The 20,666-nt window shown below is 42.8% G+C and overlaps 1 protein-coding gene across 5 annotated transcripts in view; it reads left to right on the top strand.

Moving 5' to 3' along the window:
- The window catches only part of FGFR1OP2 (FGFR1 oncogene partner 2), a 196,595-nt gene that overhangs the window by 54,304 nt on the left and 121,625 nt on the right, over nucleotides 1-20,666 (top strand). For 3 of the 5 annotated variants that reach the window (XM_044087732.1, XM_044087730.1, XM_044087731.1), the window contains exon 2: nucleotides 3,667-3,767. The exons of the other annotated variants lie outside the window; for them this stretch is intronic. The gene's annotated coding sequence lies outside the window, so the exon portion shown is untranslated. The remainder of the gene's footprint in view (nucleotides 1-3,666; nucleotides 3,768-20,666) is intronic. 5 annotated transcript variants of the gene reach the window in all.

Below are 20,666 nucleotides of genomic sequence, written 5' to 3'. Positions count from 1 at the left end.
AGGAGGTGGCTTTCTTCCTTTTTACTGCTTTATATCTATTGGATATGTAGCTGGAGAACCAAGTCAAAGAGGAAGGACCTAGGTTAAGTTCAGAAAGTTTAGTTAAAAGCAGGCTATGTGAGATGGTGTCAAATGCCTTGGAGAGGTCAAGGAGGTCAAGAAGTAGGGTAGATACAATTTGGCCAGAGTCACGGGCTTTGTTTACAGTTTCAAGGAAGGAGAGGAGGGCTGTCATGGTGCTATGATTTGGTCTGAATCCATGTTGTGAGTGAGTTAGAAGGTTATTATCTAAGAGATGTGGTAGGAGTTGAAGTTGGACACACTTTTCTAAGAGTTTAGAAATGGGAGACAGGATAGCGATTGGGCGACAGGATAGCGATTGGGCAGAAATTGGTTACATTGTTATTGTTGCCACCTTTATGTAAGGGTATGATAAAGGCATGTGTCCAGATTTGAGGTACTATACATTCATGTATAGAGCGATTAATTAAAATGCTAATGGGGTAGGCAATTGCATCAGCAGCTATACTGAGAAAGTAAGAAGGGATGTTATCAGGAGCGTTTGTACATGGCTTTAGTTTCCTAAGGAGTTTCATTATAGCAGAAGTGGGAATTGGTTTTAGTGAGAATAGAGGAGTGTGGGAAAAGTGGGTGTTAGTGGGTAGTGAAGATGACGAGAAAGTTTGAGATGGAGAAGAGGTAGATAGTATAGAGTTAGTTGATGGGAATGAGGGACGTGTAGTAGTGCAGGGTAGAGTGTTGATAGTGGAGAGTGGGGGTGTGTTGGAGAATGTGGTGGTGGTAGAGAATGAAGAGGTTAATTTAGAAATAGATTCAATGAAAAAAAATATTGGGTAGCCAAATCTGAATCTCGAATATTTGGGTCTGGGGAAGGGGTATCTGATTTGCTGGGGTTAAGAAGGGTAGAAATACCTTTCCAGAATTTCTGAGGATTTGTTTTATTATTGTTTTGGAGTTTCGAAAAGTAGTTTTGACGATCAGAGATGATGAGTTTTTAACTTTATTTCGAAGTGTTTTATATTCGTTATGAAGTAATGGGGTTCTATTTTTCTGGTAGTGTGCCCAGACTTTATCTCTGTGCCGCATAGATGCTAGTGTATTTTTGGTCAGCCATGGCGTGGAATTGATCTTTATTCACTTTGTTCTTAAGGGAGCATGGGAGTCGAGTATTTTTAAGAATGTTGAGTTAAAGTGGTGAACTGCGTTATCTAGAGATGATGTTTTTAGACAATTCCAGTTTATTGACTTAAGGGAGTTTGAAAAGGTTGTTGGGTTAAAGTTTTTTTGGTTATGGGTAGTAATGTAATTATGGGTGCAATGTAGGTTTGAGGGGAGACGGTGAGTAAAGATGGGTAAGTGGTCACTGAGGGGAATCTGGAAGAGTGCCACTATCAGGGAAATAGTGGGGATGGGAGACTAGAATCCAATCTAGAATACTACCAGTGGAAAGATTTTTTGAGGGCTGTGTTATGGAGTTTATTAGTTGAGAAAAATTGTAGAGGTTGATGTTGAGAGAGTTTGTTGGAGACTGAATGGTGGCCCAGTTAATATTCATGTCTCCTAAGATAATAGTTTTGTTGCTAATGTTGTTGGAGAGCCAGGAGAGGATGTCTTCAAGTGTAGAAATATTGTCTCCTGGGGGGATGTAGAGGGAAGCTAGACAAATGCGTTTGTGTTTGTTAACTTGAAGTAAAGTTAGGAGAAGTTCAGCGTTATTAAAGTGTGGAATAGGTTTGGTGTAGGGAGTGACTAATAGGGAGGATGAGTAAATGAGAGCTACTCCTCCACCTTTTTTATGGGCTCTGTCTTTTCTGATAGTAGAATAGTTAGGTGGAGTTATTTCAGAGTCTTTTATATGAGGTTTTAACCAGGTTTCAGAAACTGATAGGATGTCAGGTTTGTTATGCATGAGCCAGGCATGGAGGTGTGGGACTTTAACTATACTTTGGGAGTTTAATGAAGTAAGGAATATGGACTTGTTTATGGTAGTTGTGGTGGGGGGACCTGGGTTGGGATGAATATCACCTGATAATATACTGATGGTCAGATGAAAGATTGGGTCAGAGAGGTAGTTGAACAGCTTACTGAAAGGATTGGGATCTATTATGATTCTGAGACATTTATTGGTTGTTGTGGGGATGGAGTGTTTTTGAGGTGTGAATAGTTTGTATGGGAAAACTGGAAGGTTATTGATAGGATAAAGATGGGGAGAGATATGCAAATGTGAGTGTGGGTGAGGGGAGTTAAGATAGTTACATGGAAGGATTGTGAGTGGTAGGAAGTAGTGAGTTGTGTGAGGTAATGAAGATAGGTTAGATGAAGTAGTAGAAGTGAAAAGGAGATGAGTGAGGGTTTTGGGAGCATGTTGAGATAGGGTATTAAGAGGTGTAATATTGTTGAGAGTTATATATGTAAATAAGAGACTATTATATATAGAGAAGCTGATAAATACCTAGAATTAGTAAGAGAGAGGAGGGTTATGTAGGGATTAGAGAGGGTGTGGTTTTTGTGTATGTGTTGGAGGTAGAAGTGGTAACCTATTGGCTGGGGGAGATATCTTGGGGAGGAGAAAGTATTTCGATTTGGGTGGGAAAAGGAGATGGGTGTTACTGCAGTATTGGAGGTTGATTAGTGTGGATTGGCAGTGGGTGTGGTTTAGGAGGGATATAGGTAGAGGTGTTGGGGGCGGGTGGGATATGGGGGCAGGGTAGGGGAGCGGAGTGAGCCCGCAGGGCGAACGGAGCGGGATACACAACCCAGGAGGGCAAGAGGAGATCGAGAACCTATCAGTGGAGCGATTGTCAGCAGAAGGGTAAGTGGCAATGGTAAGTGGAGGGAAGCTGGAGTAGAAGGGGGAGTGAGCACTAAGTTTTAAGAGGGAGAGAGAGAGAGTTTAAGGAAAGTTGGAAGATAGAGATAAAGCAAGAAGAGAGTTCAATAGAAGTCTATATTAGAGGGGAGAGAACAAATGCTGAAGTGCACCTAGCCCAGCAGGGGAATCTCTGGACTAAGCGGGACTGGAGCGGGAAGGGAGCTAGTAAGGGCTAATAGGTATCAATTAATAACAATTGTTGAGAAGTTATCAGAAAAATAAGTACTCAGGGAATTTGGTGAGGGGGAACACTGGGGAGACAGAAAGAAGGGGAGTGTAGGCTGCTGGCTTTCCTAGTTGGGAGTATACTGAAACCTAACAGTAGTTTAAGGTTTAGCAGTAGATGCACATACTTTCTTGTGTTTTTCTGAGAGGCTGTTGGATCAAATTCAGTAAAGGGATTGAGGCAGCAGAGTTGGATGGATGCTTGAGCAATTGGATGAGTATATATACTTTGGTAGGTCAGGTGTCCACCCAGGCGAGGTCACAGGTGGACATGATTTGCATTTAATGGATTGTTTAATATGGATGTATCAGCTGATTGGTTGTATGGCCTTTTTATGTAATTTATTTAATTTATTTTATTATTTTACCTAGTGCTGTTCCAATAAAGTTTTACACACTGCGTTAAAGAACGAATGTGTGTATAACCTTATTGCATTTCATGTGTTTGGTTTTAGAACTTTCCTTCTTGGCTAATGCAGCTTTCTTTTCACAGCTTCTAAGAATTTGTGTAACTGTTTTACTTTTTTTGTTTTTTTTTCCCCCTCTAGGTCTTACCTTTGCTTCCAGGAACAGATGCCCAGTCTCCTGTTCATAGAAAACTGTTGAGAGGAAGCACCTGGAGTTGGGTCTTGCATACTCTTTTTCTGGGGTATGTTTCCAAGCATGGACCAGTTTCTAAAGTATCCTCTCTTTGTTTAGGGTTTTGCTTTGGTATAACTGTGAAGGTACTCCTCTGCCTTATACACGAGTGGCAATTTTGGAGCAGAGTATGCCCTAGGGAAAAGCGGTAGTAAACCGTTCAGAGTTTGACTATGCCTTTGTCAGTCACCACCTCACTAAAGTGTTAACATACCTACAGCTTACAGCTTACAATTTCAAACTGATTGGAAAAGTATAAAGATTGTGTGTGTCAGCTTAAGAGTTCTCAACACTCAACCATGGCATTACATTTTTAATTTGAACTCATAACTTTCATGCGGCTACGTCACTGACTAATCAACTGTAAAAAAAATGTTTAAAGCATTCAAAGTTATAAAAGCAGTTTAACAAACAACTTTTAGAGCAACACACTTCGTATTTTGAGCAGTTCTGAGGTCTTGCATGAGTTCAATAAGGTCAGAAATAAGAAATTAATTTGTCATTAAACTGATGCCTTCACATACTTTGACCTGTACAGCTCAGGGAAAAATGTAATGCAGTAAACCTGTAAAATGGCATTGTTGCCCTGGCCTGAGAAGTGCAGAATTGAAATATTTCTCAGTATGCTGGCTGACTTTTTGGAGAGTGGTAGCCACCAGAACAGTTCTGTAAAGTTAGAGGATATTTTGTTGCTGTGTGTTGTTTTTACAAGACTGTTTTGCTATTTCACACTTTCCACTGTTCTTATATTTATGGAGAATTAATGCTGCTATCCAGTGTGTTTTATTGATGAATATCTGTGTTTGAGAATATATGCTGCTAAAATAAACAGACATGGGTTCCAGTCCAAGGAGGTAATAGTCTTTGGTCTATGTGGTTCGTTTTGACGGTTGTTCAAGTGGTTTATATAGTTCAGTACAGTTATTTATTTATATATGTATGTATGTGTGTGTATATATATATATATATATATATATATGTATATGTATATGTGTATATGTATATGTATATATATATATATATATATATATATATATATATATATATATATATATATGTGTGTGTGTGTGTGTGTATGTATATATATATATATATATATATATATATATGTATATGTATGTATTTATATTTTTATATATATATATTGTTATATATATATTTATATTTTTATATATATATTTATATTTTTTATATGTATATTTATATTTTATATATATATATTTATATTTTATATATATATTTATATTTTTATATATATATATATATATATATGTATAGAGGAATATAGATATACATATATATATATATGTGTATGTATGTATGGAGCTGGATCTATAGATATATATAAAATATAGGTTATAGATGTATAGTTATAGATATATATAAATAACACAAATCCATTAATCTATAAGTGGCCTCAATGTATTACACTGTACTCCTGCTATAATTTAATGTATAAATGATGGGGGTGTACCTTACTAAAAGTAAACTGTGACGTTAAAGTTCCCGAAAATGACCGTACATGTCATCCCATTCAGAGCAGCAAAGAACAACAATAGAGGCTGTTATGCTTTACAGTTGCTGAGGGAACTGCCTTTGCTGTTTATTTTATTCTGGTCTTCTGTGCTGTCTGTCTGTCTTTAGGGAGCAGCAGTGGTTATGTTTATCGAATGTGGAATATCTTTTAATGACAGGGTTGGGTTAGGCTTTTTTTTTTTTGTCCATGGTATTTACAGCAGATATAAAAGGTGTACCACACCCCTGTTAAAATGCCAGGTTTTTGTGATATTTCAAATCTTTTCCTACCTTTAATGTGACCTATAACCTGTAGAATTCAATTGAAAAACAAACCAATCTGTTAGGGGTTATAAATATAAAAAAAAAACATACAATAAGCTGGTTGCATCGGTGTGCACACCCTTAAACTAATACTTTGTTGAAGCACCTTTTGATTTACAGCATTCAGTCTTCTTGGGTACACACCTGCCATCAGTTGAAGAGACTCTGATTAACCCCAACTAAAGTTCAGCTGTCCTAGTAGGATTTTCCTGCATTTATTCAGTTGCCTGCTACAGCAAAAGCCATGGTTCGCAGACTGCTTCCAAAGCATCAAAGGGATCTCATTGTTGAAAGGTATCAATCAGGAGAACGGTACAAAAAATTTCCACAGCATTGGATAGACCATGGAACACAGTGAAGACAGTCATTAAAGAGTGGAGAAAATATGGGACAACAATGACATTGCAAACAATTGGACGTCCCTCCAAAATTGATGAAAAGGCCAGACGAAAACTGGTCAGGGAGGCTGCCAAGAGACTTAAAACAACACTGAAAGGGCTGCAGGAATTTCTGGCAATTACTGGTTGTGTACTACATGTGACAACAGTCTCCCGTATTCTCCATATCTCTAGGCTATGGGATAGGGTTGCAAGACGGAAGCCTTTTCTTGCACAGAAAAACATCCAGGCCCAGCTAAAATTTACAAAACAATACGTAGTCTCCCAAAACCATGTGGGAAAATGTGTTGCGGTCTGATGAAACCAAGGTTGAACTTTTCGGCCACAATTCTTAAAGGTACGTTGGGCGCAAAAGCAACACTTCGCATCAACAAAATAACACCATCCCCACGGTAAATCATGGTGGTGGCAGTATCATGCTTTGGGGTTTCTTTTCTTCAGCTGGAACTGGGGCTTTGGGCAAGGTGGAGGGAATTATGAACAGTTCCAAGTACCAGTCACTTTTGGCCCAAAACCTTCGGACGTCTGCTAGAAAGCTGAAGATTGAGGAATTTCACCTTTCAACATGACAATGACCCCAAACATACATCCAAATCAACAAAAGAATGGCCTCACCAGAAGAAAAGTTTTGGAATGGCCCAGCCAGAGCCCAGACCTAAATCCAATAGAAAATCTGTGGGGTGACCTGAAGAGGGCTGTGCACAAGAGATGGCCTCTCAATCTGACAGATTTGGAGCGCTTTTGCAAGGAAGAGTGGGCAAATATTGCCAAGTCAAGATGTGCCATGCTGATAGACTCCTACCCAAGAAGGCTGAACATTGTAATTAAATCAAAAGGTGCTTCAACGAAGTATTAGTTTAAGGGTGTGCACACTTATGCAACCTGCTTATTGTATTTTTTTTTTTTTTTTTGTTTATTCCCCTAACAGATTTGTTTGATTTCAATTGAATTATACAGGTTATAGGTAACATTAAAGGTGGGAAACATTTTAAAATGATTTATTGTGATCTCATTTTTTTTATATCCCAAAAACCTGGCATTTTAACAGGGGTGTGTACACTTTTTAGTGTGTGTGTGCACATGTATGCATATGTATAATGTATTTGTATTTACATCAAATGTGAGGTCCTTGTTTATCACAGGAGGAGTAGGTTTATTTCAGTGATGCTAGATGAGATTTCAAGTTCCACTTTTTATTAGTGGGTCTCTTTGCATGATTGCTCAGTAGTTTGTCTTTGTGTGCCAAGTAGGCAATGTATATAGCAGTTCTGCCTTTTGCCTTATTAACTCTCTCACCACATGTACTCTTGTGTTTGCACCAGCACAATAGCAATTGGGTTGAAGAATCACATGTTGCTTCTGTCTGACTTCAACCATTTTCCATTAAAGGAAAACTCCCCTCTAGAACTAAAAAAAAAAAAATCTGTTTTTTTTTTTTTTTTTTTTTTACTCTGTTTCCTCCTGACCTATTTTAACACCTCAAAATCACTCTCTTAAGTGTTTTATTATTTTAGCCTGTTTTCCACAACAAAGCTACCAATGGGGCTTGACTTGTCAATGTGATCTTGTTCTTCCTCAACCCCTTCTCTTTCGCATAATGCTTTGTATGACTCATGCCATACATAAGAAAGTAACTGTAAATTCCCATGCCACTGACATATAATGGGGATTTGTGTGAGTTACTGTCATCTTCCATACCTTCTGTAAAAGGACTGCTTCTTTTTTGTCTCTAATCACCCTCGTTTATGATTAGCTCAGAGCTTGTTTTACACTGTACTGAGAAGTTATCCAGCTACAGCCAGAAATGTAGCTAAATTGCAGGCCTTTGTTCAGGGTTTTCTTTTGTAGTCCCCCCCCCACACACACACACACACACACACACGCAGACTATTGCAAAGGTGTTAAAATTCTCACTGCACTGAGAGACCCTTGCAGAATCAAGTGCAATTGACACGTCATAATGGAAGGGAAGGGACTTGTATATAAATTTCTTCCCATCTGCCTGCAGTAGGAAGATCTATTCATTTATTTTAATAGTTTCATTATTTTTCTGGGTGCAAGTAGCAGAAACTCCATACTTATTTTGGTTTGTTTTATTACTAGTAACAGTTGATTTACTGCTTACTGAAATAAATAGATCCTCCTGTATAAATCTCTTCCCCTCTGCCTGCAGCAGGAAGTCTCTTTTCCATTATGAGTTGTCAATTGCACTTGATTCTGCAAGGGTCTCTCAGTGCAGTGACAGATGTTCTTCGTGTTTCACTGTTGCAGACATTACATTTGGTTTATCTGCTTGCAGGTAGCCCTCAGTCGGCCTGAATATCAGAGTCTTGGATTCCTGTGTAGGATGCTGTCACTTCTTCCATGACATCAGGTCGTCAGGGGGTATAAAACATGCAGCCGACGCCATTACATCAGTCTTTCTGGCGCGGTGCCCAAAGCAGAAGCAATTCGCAAGTGCTAGTCGGCTGACTTCGTAAATTTTTGTTTTCGAGTTTCAGAACCAAAGTATTCAAAAAAGCTAAGTACCCCGTTGGGGATCCTTTTTCTTGCTCTTAACCGATGTCAGTAAAAGTAATTGTCTTACCTGTGGAAAGCAAATACCTCAAAGATTTTCATTTGTACTGCATTCCTTGCGTAGGCCCAGACCACAACGTTCCTCGCTGTCAGTTTTGTGCCTTATTCAACCATTGAACTATTCGTCGTCTATCTATTTTTGCACCAAATTATTTTGGTACTCTGTATAACTGTCCAGAAATGACTTCGGTAAGCCATCAGACTACTGATATTCCGAAAAAACGTAAGGATAAAGGCAGAGACAGACCGCATAGGTCCAAAACTGCCGATGATGCTTCTGTTAAGCTAGTCGCCAGTTCGCCGGTACTCAGTGATGTGCTTTCGCAGCCCCTGATACTCACTACTTCAGATTCGCAGGTCTCTACTGAGACCCATTCGGAATCCGGTATGCCGCGAGATGCTTCTTCGACCTATGGAACCTACAGATGTCTCTAACTTGGATGGGTCCGGAGCCGCTATGCAGGCAGCGGCTTCCGAGGATATATTCAGGCCTACAGACTTGCATTTTAAACCAACACCATCTTCTTCATCCAGGCCTAAAACTCGACTCACGCCTAAAAAAACGACGTCCAAACTGCATGGTCAGGCCCATATGCCTGAAAAACAAATGCTTAGAATGGCTGAAGACCTTGTTACTTTAATTAGGGGAAGCCAGCCTTCCCCCTCTATGAGACCTAGAACTGATTTTCCTTCTGATTCTACTGATCAGGATTCTGATATTTCTGTTTCTTCTGATTACCCGGATTTGTCCTTGTCTACCCATGAGGATTCTGATGCAGAGGAGTCCATTCCCTCTGCTTCCCCTCCAGAAGACCTTTCTTTTGGTGAAAGCTTGCACACACAGGGAGCATTTCCGCTGGGAAAGCCAAGATTACTCTGACTCCAAAAAGAGGCTTAGGGAATTCTTACTCCTTCCTCAGCACAGGCCTTTAGCTATCCGTCGTGTCCTGGATATTGTAGATGATTCTTTCTTGGAATCTAGCCTGTCCCCAGACACCATATCTCCAGCTCCCAGAAAACCTGACTGGTATTTACAGAGTACCTGACTCTCAAGTTTCTCTTCAAGAATCCTACTGTGGATCCAGAGACCATTTCCCTAGGACCAAAGGGCATCAAGGCTACTGCTGCCAAAAATCCTGCGCCTTCTGATAGAGATTCTAGAGCCTTGGACAGATGGGGTAAGAAGGTATACACTTCTGCTACTTTGGCCATTAGGGCTTTAAATTGCCAGCTTCATATGTTAAAGTACCAACAGCATTATGTCACTACTTAAACTGAAAATTATGTTGATTCCTGACTGTGTTGAACTCAAAGAATTACAGGATTTAATACATTTTGCTGAACAAGTTGGTAAACCATGCTTTGCAATGTGGATGTCCTTCATGGATGCATCTGCAGTCATAACAACTGGGTTGTCCTGTCGTCAGGCAGCCCTTCGGTCGGCCGGATTCCAAAGTCCGGGTCCGGCTGATGTCGCACTTCACCCGACGTCATCTCTGTTGGTCTTCGGGTATAAAGGCATCAGCCGACGCCATTTTCCTCAGTCTTTCTTGCCGCGTTGCGCCCGAAGCAGAAGCTGTTCGCAAGTGCCGGTCGGTCAGATCCAGAGATTACTACTTCCGAATACTACTTCGAAGACTTCTAAAAGCTAAGTACCCCGTTGGGGACTCTTTCTTGCCTCAGCCGATGTCAGAAAAAGTCAATAACTGTTTAACTTGTGGGAAACAAATACCTCATAAAGATTTCCACTCTTACTGTTTGCCTTGTTTAGGCCCAGACCACGACGTAGCAGCCTGTTCAGCCTGTGCTCCATTCAACCGACGAACGCTTAGGCGTCGGTCGGAGTTTGCTGAACAGTTTTTCGGCTCAGATTTTGCGTACATTATGTCGTCGGATCCTCCGACTACCCATATTGTTAAAAAACGCAAAGAAAAAGACCGACACTCGCGGTCCGCGGTTTCGGCCGAAACCATGGTTAAGCAAACCGCGAGTGTCTCGGTTTTGGCCGAAACCGAGAAAACTGATCAAAGCACAGCTGAATCAATGACTACTACTGAGGCTCCTGCTACCTTACTTGAAACGGCCTCAGAAATCTTACCTACAGTGGTTACTAGTGACTTATCAGACACCATCCCTTTGGATGTCTCTACCCCAGCACGTGGTGCTGCTAGGCCTCCTGCAGCCATGTCTATTAAGGCCTTTGCCAGGGCTAAAGCAGCCAAATCTACTAAATCAGTGCCTGTTAAGCCCCCCTCAACTAGACCCACTTCTAGTTCACAAATGCTTACTCTGGCAGAGGATTTAATATCCTTAATTAGGGGATCTCAATCTCACCCAGACAGGGCCTCTCAGCCCCCAGAAAAGAGACCTAGAGCAGAGCCCCCCGAGCCTGTGTCCTCTGATGACTCCGCGGAGGACTCTGATATTACAGACCAGGCAGAGGCTCATTTCTCCAATTATGAAGACTCAGATGCTGAAGAATCCATTCCAGCTGCTTCTCCACCAGAAGAATTCTCCTTTGGGGAAACCTTACATGCCATGCGAGAACAATTCCAATGGCAGGAACAGGATTTCTCAGATTCCAGAAAAAGACTTAGGACTTTTCTGCACCTACCACAACACAGGCCTTTAGCTATACCTCCTGTCCTCTCTGTTGTGGACGATGCATTTAATGATGTCTGCACTGCACCAGATTCCTTACCTCCAGCCCCTGTCAAACCAGACAGATTTTACAGGGTTCCAGACACTCATCACCACTTATACAAGGCCCCACTTGCAGACCCCGAAACCATATCCCAGGGGCCTAAGCAGCAGCCTCGACCACAGCAAAAAATTCCTTCTCAAAGGGAAGCCAGGTCTTTAGACAGATGGGGCAAAAAGGTTTACATCAGAGCAGGATCAGAGCACTATCAATTCTCTAGCCTCTCTCAGCTAGAGCTTTAAATTGTCAGTTTCACATGATACAATACCAAGAGTTTATGCTTGATCAGTTAACTAAAAAGCTATCCTCTGATGACTCTATAGATAAGAAATATATATTAGAAATGGTAAATAACATACGACAGGTTAGTAACCATTCCTTAAAATGTGGCTATGATGCACTGGAGGCTTCATTTAGATCAGCCATGACTGGCACAGTGATAAGAAGACATGCATGGCTGAAGGAACAGGTCTTACCGGATCATGTTAAAGCTAAGTTATTAGATGCACCTATGGATAAGGCCAGTTTGTTTGGTACACCTGCCCAGCAGGTAATGAAGAAAATGGAAGAAAAGGCAAAATCTGTACAAACGGTTAAAGATTTCTTGCAGGTTCAACCCCAAGGTTTAGCAGGAACTGGCCTGCCAAAATTGGTCCTTTCCTGACTCCACAAGATCCCAAAGGGGCAGGAATAGACGTCCCAGAGGCAGAAATCAATCCAGAGGGGTGCCTACAGAGGACGACAGTGGCAAGGTAATAACAGAGGCACAGACACAGCCACTGCCACTACAACAGCACAGTGACTTGATTCTAACTCCGCCTACCAGGGAACAAATAGCAGCACCATTAGGCGGAAAATTAACCTTATTTTCAAAAAACTGGCACTATATCACAAAAGACAAGTGGATTCTGCAAACCATAGACCAAGGATACCGGTTCCACTTCCACACTTTACCAGTCAAAAGAAGAATGCCAAACCTGCCTCCAAATCAAAAAACAGAAGCTCTACAGCAGATAATGCAACTAACAAAGATGAGAGCTGTGGAAAGAGTGCCAATAACAGAACAAGGCAAAGGATTCTACTCCAGACTATTCCTAGTTCCAAGAAAGGAAAAAAGCTGGAGACCTATTCTCGACCTGTCCATCTTAAATACATACATCATTGTCCCAAAATTCAAAATGCTGACCCTCCAGCAACTTCTTCCCATGCTGGGCAAGGAGTGCTGGCTGGTAACTCTAGATCTCAAGGAGGCATACCTGCACGTCCCCATATGACCAATTTGCAGAAGATACCTCAGATTTCTTGCAGGATCAGAGCACTATCAATTCTCAGCATTGCCCTTTGGCTTATCTACTGCGCCCAGAGTATTCACAAAATGCCTGGCATCAGTAATCGCCCACTGCAGACTACAGGGAATCCAAATTTATCCATACCTGGACGACTGTCTGCTACAGGGGGACAACAAAAGCAAGCTGACAACAGATTTACAAAGGGTCATTTACTTGCTACAAGCACTGGGATACACAGTCAATTTACAAAAGTCAAGGCTGATACCATCCCAAACAAGGACATTCTTGGGCACGGAATTGGACACAGTAAAACAAATGGCATTCCTAACGGCAGAAAAACAAAAAGAACTCCCTCTTTACTTCTTGGCACTAACAAAACAGAACAAGCTAACAGCAAGAAAAGTTCTACAGGCCTTGGGCTTCATGGCATCCTGCATAATCTTGGTTCCACATGCCAGACTACATATGAGAAAACTACAGTGGTACCTAAAGAATTTATGGTCCCAACACAGGCACAGCCTAGAAGCAGAAATTCCTCTAATCCCATGACTAAAACAGGAGTTCCTATGGTGGGCTCAAGCATGCCAGTCAAATCCAGGCCTACCATTTCACAACTATCAAGCAAGCCAAACCATCACAACAGACGCCTCAGACCTAGGATGGGGGGCTCACATGCTGGACAAATGCATAAGGATTGTGGACACAGGACCAGCTCCATTTGCACATCAACCTAAAAGAAATGCTGGCAGTAAAGCTGGCAATCCAAAATTCAGACCATTCCTCAAAGCAGGACATTTGATGATAAGGACAGACAACACCACAGTCATGTGGTACATCAACAAACAGGGAGGCACTCATTCATACCCCTATGCAGAATGACTTTGGACCTTTGGAACCTGGCTCAGCTACAACATCCAGTTACAGGCAATATTCATACCAGGAAAGGAGAATACTCTAGCAGACATGTTAAGCAGAACCACCTCGGATGCTCACGAATGGATGCTACACCCGGACATCTTCAAGGCCATCTCAAAGAAATGGGGAACCACAGATAGATCTATTCGCTTCCCTCTCAATCACCAGCTCAAAAAATTCTGCACAAGGACATTCCACCCACTTGCATGGAAAGTGGACTCGCTCTCCTTCAGCTGGAAAGGTCTGACAGCATATGCATTCCCACCTCTTCCCTTGATACACAAGGTATTACTAAAAATCAAGGAGGAACGCCCAAGGATAACCCTGATAGCTCCAAACTGGCCAAGACAACACTGGTACCCATTGCTGAGGAGCATGTCTCGGGACAAAATGTGGCCAATACCCCTGATGCCTTTGATGTTAACCCAGAACAACTACAGCATCATGCATCCAAACCTAAAAACTTTGCAACTGACTGCATGGAACATCACATAGCAGCAACTAATCCAGAGCTTTCCCAAAGGGTTAAAGACATTATCCATGAAGCCCGCAGACCTTCAACAAGAAGGAACTATGCAGGAAAATGGAAAAGGTTTGTCATTTGGAGTGCTGAAAGAGGAAAAGATGTGTCCAATATAGACATTGCTAACATTCTGGAGTATTTGGCAGAGCTTCTACATACAGGCCTGTCCTATTCCTCCATCAAGATACATGCATCAGCTATTTCAGCAGAATACAGCTTTGATCCACCTGTCTTTTCACATCCTTTACTCAGGCAGTTCCTCAGAGGGATCAAGAATGTAAAACCTCCTAGGAAACCACCATTGCCAGCTTGGGATTTGAACTTTGTGCTGGAAAAGTTGACAATCGCACCTTTTGAACCAGCAGCAACAGCAGACCTGCAGCATCTATCGTGGAAAACTGCTTTCCTACTGGCAATAACCTCAGCAAGAAGGGTTTCTGAACTTCAGGCCCTAATGGCAGTACAACCCTTCCTAATCTTCCACCAAGATAGAGTGTCCATGAGGACTAATCCTACATTTATGCCTAAAGTGGTATCCAGAGTGTCTTTAAACCAGGCAATCCACCTACCTTCCTTCTTCCCAAACCCACAAAACAGAGGGGAAAGAATGCTGCATACCTTGGATGTACATAGACAGCTACGCTACTACCTGGACAGAACAAAAAGTAACAGAAAAACTGACCAGCTGTTTGTAGCTTATGCAACAGGAAGGGAAGGAAAAGCGATTTCCAAACAGACAATCTCCAAATGGATAGGAAATTGCATACGATTCTGTTACTCCTTTCATGGAAAACCAATTCCACAGAACATAAGGCCTCATTCTACAAGGGCAACAGCCACTACCACAGCCTTCTTACGAGGAGTGGCAACCAAGGACATTATTGAGGCGGCTACTTGGACCTCCGTGCATACATTTGCCAAGCATTATAATTTACCTCTGTATTCCAGATCCCGAGCAGGGTTTGCCACTGCTGTACTGCAAGGGATCCTAACCACACCATAATCTATTCTTCCTCCTCCCTAGTTGGCTATGGTATTCTACCCAGTTGTTATGACTGCAGATGCATCCATGAAGGACATAGTACAGTTTTGTACCTACCATAAATGTAGATGTCCGAACTGGATAGCATCTGCAGTCAGGATTACCCTCCCTCCTTCCCCTCTGTGGTACTCCTAGGGTATTTACCCTCCTAATAGCTAGCTGGTGGGGGGAGTCTCTTATGGTGTATTTGTTTGTATATATGTACTTACATGCTTATTTTTTGTGTTTGCCTTCTATCTTTTGGAAACATTGGCATTTACCCAAAATTTAGCCTTCCAAGAGGGCAACTGGCATCTGGGGCAAGAAACACTGAGGAAAATGGCGTTGGCTGATGCCTTTATACCCGAAGACCAACAGAGATGACGTCGGGTGAAGTGCGACATCAGCCGAAGCCGGACCCGGACTTTGGAATCCGGCCGACCGAAGGGCTGCCTGACGACAGGACAACCCAGTTGTTATGACTGCAGATGCTATCCAGTTCGGACATCTACATTTATGGTAGGTACAAAACTGTACTTTTTGATTCTTTAGAAGCATCTTGTAGGGCTGCTGTCACTGGGTCTGTACTTAGAAGGCATGCTTGGCTTAAGGAACAAAACTTGCCAGATCATGTTAAAGCTAAATTACTGGATGCTCCCTTAAACCAAGTCCGCCTGTTTGGCAACAAAGCAGAAGTCATCCGCAAAAAGATGGAGGAAAAAGCTAAATCTATGCAAACTGTGAAAGATTTCCTACAAGTACAGCATTCCAGATTTAGTAGGTATTGGCCTTCAAAGAATTTGTCCTTTCCAGCCTCTTCCAGGCCTTCATTCCAAACCCAGGAACAGCAGACCACCTAGGTTACAGTCTCAGGCTACGCACAGGCCTAAGCAGTGGGGGCTTCCACTTCAAAGCAGGAAGTAGTAAATTGCCCTCCTACGGAAAAATGCCACAATGACTTAACCTTAGCCCTTCCAAGCCCTGCTCAACTACCTGCTCCCTTAGGAGGAAAGCATGCCCTGCATGCAAAAACTGGGAACTCATTACCCAGGACGAATGGGTTTTAAATAGTTTCCCAAGGATATAGATTCCATTTCCACACCCTACCAGCCCCAAACGGTTGGCCAGACCTACCCCTAAATCAGTGGGCAGAGGCTCAACAGCAGGTTCTCTGTCTTCTAAGTATCAGAGCTGTTCAACCTGTCCCAGCAGAAGAAAGAGGTCAAGGTTTTTATTCAAGACTTTTCCTGATGTTCATCGTGTTACCCTGCTGCAGTCATCACACTTGGTTATCTTGTCGTCAGGTGGTCCCGCAGTCGGCCTGAATTCCAAAGTCTTGGTCTGGCGTCAGTTGCTGTCGCTTCTTCCCTGACGTCAGTTCGCCAGGGGTATATATAATGCATCCGACGCCATTTTCTCCAGTCTTTCTTGCCGCGCGGTACCCGAAGCAGTTCGCAAGTGCCGGTCGGCCGACGCCTGAGATTTTCGAAGTCGAATTTCAGATCCGAAGTCTTCAGTAAAGCTAAGTACCCCGTTGGGGAAACTTTTCTTGCCTCAGACCGATGTCAGAAAAAGTTAACAATTGTATTTCTTGTGGGAAGCAAATACCTCATAAGGATTTTCATTCTTACTGTATACCTTGCCTAGGCCCAGACCACGACGTCACTGGTTGTCGCTTTTGTGCAAGTTTCAATAAGCGTACTATAAAAAGACGCTTTGATTTCGCACGACACTACTTCGGTAGAAAATTTAACTACACAATGCCCGGAGCAACCGACTACCGGCGTGCACAAAAAATGCAAGGATAAGGACAGGCAGCCTAGACCCAAGCCAGACTACTGCAGATTTGGAACCCATGTCCGCTTCGGAGCCTTTGGCGGAGAGTGCTAGGCCGACGCAGCCATTTTGTTTAGTCCCTACCGACGACACTGCTGCAGAAACACCTTTGGTTTCTGAAGGCGTCTTCAGACCGATGACGCTCACCATAAAAACGTAAACTAAGCTTAAGACTCCTATTAAACCAAAAAAGACTGCACTTCAGTCTCCAGTTCAAGGCCCCATGCCTAAGAAATAGATGCTTAAAATGGCGGAAGATTTGATCTCTTTAATCAGGGGTTCCCAACCCCCCCCCCCCAACCAAAAGACCTAGACAAGAGGAAGATTATGCCTCCTCTGATCAAGTGTCTATTTCCTCAGGCTCCTCTGAGGACCAAGATTACTCTTTTCCCCCTTATGAAGATTCTGATGCTGAGGATTCCATTCCCTCAGCTTCTCCCCCTGAAGACTACTCCTTTGGGGAAACTTTACACACTATGAGGGAACATTTTCACTGGGAAGGTCAGGACTACTCTGACTCAAAGAAAAGGCTCAGAGAGTTTCTTTTACTCCCCCAGCACAGACCTCTTGCCATCCCCCCAGTTTTAGACATTGTGGATGATGTTTACTTAGAATCTAGTTTGAATCCAGATTCTCTGCCTCCTGCTCCAGCCAAACCAGACAGATAGAGTGCCTGACTCCCACAAATTCCTTTATAAAAGCCCTGTTGCTGATCCAGAGACCATCTCCCAGGGTCCCAAAGGGGCTAAGGCTTCTATGGCAAAAAATCCTGTACCCTCTGAAAGGGATTCCAGAGCACTAGACAGCTGGGGGGAAAAGGTTTACACCTCAGCCACTCTAGCTATGAGAACACTAAATTGTCGATTTCACATGCTAAAATATCAGCAATTTCTAATGTCTCAGTTAAGACAAAAAATGAGCACACTCCCTCAACAGTCTGAATTGAAAGAAATGCAGGATCTGTTGCATGCAACTGAACAGGTGGGCAAACATACTTTACAATGTGAGTTTGATTCTTTAGAGGCTTCCTGCAGAGCAGCTGTCACTGGGTCTGTTATACATAGGCTTGCTTGGTTAAAGGAACAAACTCTGCCTGATCATGTTAAAGCAAAGCTTCTAGATGCTCCCTTACAGCAGGATGTCCTATTTGGAGTTAAAGCAGAAGAAGTCTTAAAGAAAATGGAGGATAAGGCAAAATCTATGCAGACAGTCAAAGATTTTCTACAGGTACAGCCCCCTCGCTTCAGCAGAAATTGGCCAACAAAAAATTGGTCCTTTCCAGCTACTGACAGACCACAGAGGGGTAAATACAGACGCCCGAGAGGCAGAGGGCAACCACAAGCCCAATACAAACCTCGACAATGGGGCACTGCAACACAGAAGGGAGGAGAAGACAGGCCCCAAACTGCTAGAAGGCAAACTCAATGACTTATACCTCATATGGCCAAGCAACACTCTCTTTGTAGCTCCCTTGGGAGGAAAACTAGCACTTTTTTCAGACAACTGGCACATCGTCACAAAGGACAAATGGGTCCTAGACATAATTTCACGAGGATACAGATTCCATTTCCACACCTTGCCAACGAAAAGAGGAATGCCAAACCTGCCACAAAAGCAATGGGCAGAGGCACAAAAACAAATTACAGCTCTCATGGACATGAGAGCCATTCAACTGGTACCTACACGGGAGCAAGGCCAAGGATTTTACTCAAGACTCTTTCTAGTCCCCAGAAAGGACAATGCCTGGAGACCAATTCTGGACCTTTCAATTCTAAACACATTCTTACAAGTACTCAAATTCAAGATGCTAACACTACAGCAGCTTCTTCCCATGTTGGGCAAGAAAGCATGGCTAGTAACATTGGACCTCAAGGAGGCATACCTGCATGTCCCTATCAGACAAAGTTGCAGAAGATACCTCCGTTTCATTGCAGGTTCAACCCATTACCAATTCTCTGCACTGCCCTTTGGCTTATCCACTGCGCCCAGGGTCTTCACAAAATGCCTGGCACCAGTAATTGCATACTGCAGACAAAGAGGAATTGAAATATACCCATACCTGGACGACTGCCTCATCCAAGCAGAAAGCAAGGATATCCTCTTACAACATCTGGCTTTTGTAAAACATCTTCTAAGTTGCTTGGGGTACACAGTAAACGAAAAGAAATCAAAACTAGTACCCTCACAAAATATGACATTCCTGGGTGCTAGCTTGAATACAACGGCCCAGAAGGCTTATCTGACGCCAGACAAACAACTACAACTGACTCAATATTTCAAAACAATGGCAACAAAGACCCAGCTCCCTGCAAGAAAAATTCTGCAGGCCTTGGGCTTTATGGCATCTTGCATACTACTAATACCATTTGCAAAGCTGCACATGAGGAAATTACAGTGGTACCTAAAAAGCATATGGTCTCAACACAGCCACAGCTTGGACACAATGATGCTTCTCATTCCCTGCCTTCAACAAGAGTTTCTGTGGTGGTCACAGGCATGTCACCTCAACAAGGGTCAGCCTTTCACCTTGCCCCCAGCCAGGCAAGCTGACAACAGATGCATCGGACTACGCCTGGGGGGCACACATGACAGGACAGTGCGTTCAAGGCATATGGACTGCAGATCAAAGGAATCTGCACATCAATCAAAAAGAGATGCTAGCTGTACAGAATGCTCTGACAGCCTTCAAGAACCTATTACATCCAGGACAGCTTACAATAAGGAAGGACAACACCACAGTAATGTGGTACATAAACAAGCAAGGGGGTACACACTCCTACCCTCTATGCAGGCAAGCAATGACCTTGTGGAACACAGCACTGGCTTACCAAGTTCAGTTACAAGCTCATTTCCTGCCAGGAAAAAAAGAACACATTGGCAGACGACCTCAGCAGAAACGTCATGGATCCCCTCGAGTGGAAACTGGATCCACAAGTATTTGCAATGATAACTCAAAAATGGGGCCTCCCAGACATAGACCTGTTTGCCAGGGCCTCCCAGACATAGACCTGTTTGCCAGCCCCCAAAACTATCAGCTAACAAGATTTTGTACAAGGACACTTCACCATCAAGCTTGGAAATTGGATGCATTCTCATTCAGTTGGAAAAACCTGACAGTATATGCCTTACCTCCATTGCCTCTTCTCACAAAGGTGCTTCTGAAAGTCAGAAAGGAGAGACCACGACTGATGCTCATAGCCCCAGACTGGCCACGCCAGCACTGGTACCCACTGTTAAGGAATATGGCCCAGGACCCACCTTGGATTTTACCACAAATTGCCCATTTGCTCACATAGCAAAACAATCAGATTCTACACAGCCAGCTCAAAACCTTAAATTTGGCTGCATGGCAAATCACCTAAGCATCCAGCCAGCTCCTCTTCCGCAAGCAGTTATGGATGTTATTCTGGAAGCTAGGAGGCCCAGCACCAGGAAGGCCTACTCGGACAAATGGAAAAGGTTTTGCACCTGGAACCAAGCTAAAGGCCAAAATACTCTTCAGCCTCACATGCCTCAGATTCTACAGTATTTAACTGAGATGTTGCACAAAGGACTTTCTTTTTCTTCCATTAAAATCCACGCATCAGCTATTTCAGCCCACTACAACACGGATCCACCCTTATTTTCACATCCACTTCTAAGGTAGTTTCTCAGAAGGGCAAAAAACATTAGGCCCCCCAGGAGAGCACCTACACCAACATGAGACCTCAATTTTGTTCTGGAAAAACTTGCGCTACCTCCCTTTGAACCAGCTTTCTCTGCTGATCTAAAGTTCATATCATGGAAGACTGCCCTGCTGCTAGCAATAAC

The sequence above is a fragment of the Protopterus annectens genome, chromosome 11.part0 (assembly GCF_019279795.1).
Source record: "Protopterus annectens isolate FY-2018-M chromosome 11.part0, PAN1.0, whole genome shotgun sequence".
Lineage (NCBI taxonomy): Eukaryota > Metazoa > Chordata > Ceratodontiformes > Protopteridae > Protopterus > Protopterus annectens.
This window is presented reverse-complemented; position numbering and strand designations above follow the sequence as displayed.